Source organism: Bison bison, unplaced genomic scaffold, assembly GCF_000754665.1.
Source record: "Bison bison bison isolate TAMUID 2011002044 unplaced genomic scaffold, Bison_UMD1.0 scf7180017853264, whole genome shotgun sequence".
Taxonomy (NCBI): domain Eukaryota; kingdom Metazoa; phylum Chordata; class Mammalia; order Artiodactyla; family Bovidae; genus Bison; species Bison bison.
In genome coordinates, this window is record NW_011483837.1 from 17,232 (window position 1) to 17,666 (window position 435).

Genomic DNA, 435 nt, shown 5'->3' on the forward strand with positions numbered 1-435 from the left:
CATGGAACAACAGACTGGTTCCAAATAGGAAAAGGAACACATCAAGGCTGTATATTGTTACCCTGCTTATTTAACTTATATGCAGAGTACATCATGAGAAACACTGGACTGGAAGAAGCACAAGCTGGAATCAAGATTGCCGGGAGAAATACCAATAACCTCAGATATGCAGATGACACCACTTTTAGAGCAAAAAGCAAAGAAGAACTAAAAAACCTCTTGATGAAAGTGAAAGAGGAGAGTGAAAAAGTTGGCTTAAAACTCAACATTCAGAAAACTAAGATCATGGCATCTGGTCCCATCACATCATGGCAAATAGATGGAGAAACAATGGAAACAGTGACAAACTTTGTTTTCTTGGGTTCCAAAATCACTGCATATGGTGACTGCAGCCATAAAATTAAGACATTTGTTGTTTGAAAGAAAAGCTATGAC